Here is a 402-nt window from a genome sequence, read left to right on the forward strand (position 1 = left end):
GGGGCCCCGCCGGGGCCGGTGGCGGGGCGGAGCCCTCGGCTGCTTTGAGTTCCCAGGGGTACCCGATATTCCCCGGGGCTTAGCGGGTGTCCCTGGGCTGGGGGGGTCACCGTGCCCTCCTGGCTTGTGTCCCGTCTCCCCGGTCCGTGGGGCTGTGGGGTCTCTCACCAGCTGCGTGGGGAGCTCTGGTGCATCTTGGCCCCAGGTCCCTTGGCAGGGGGGGGACACACACTTGTCCCCGCAGGGGGAGAGGTGGCTGGGGGGGATGCGAGGCTCCTCAGCATCACCGCAAGGGGCCTGAGATTTGGGAGATGACTTTTGGGTTTTTTGGCCGCTGTGAGCCAGAATCTGCCTGCCTGCTGCTGAGGATGCTGCTGGCCCACGTCAGCTGGCAGAGGATGT

This window comes from Egretta garzetta, unplaced genomic scaffold (assembly GCF_000687185.1).
Source record: "Egretta garzetta isolate BGI_Z169 unplaced genomic scaffold, ASM68718v1 scaffold746, whole genome shotgun sequence".
NCBI classification, from domain to species: domain Eukaryota; kingdom Metazoa; phylum Chordata; class Aves; order Pelecaniformes; family Ardeidae; genus Egretta; species Egretta garzetta.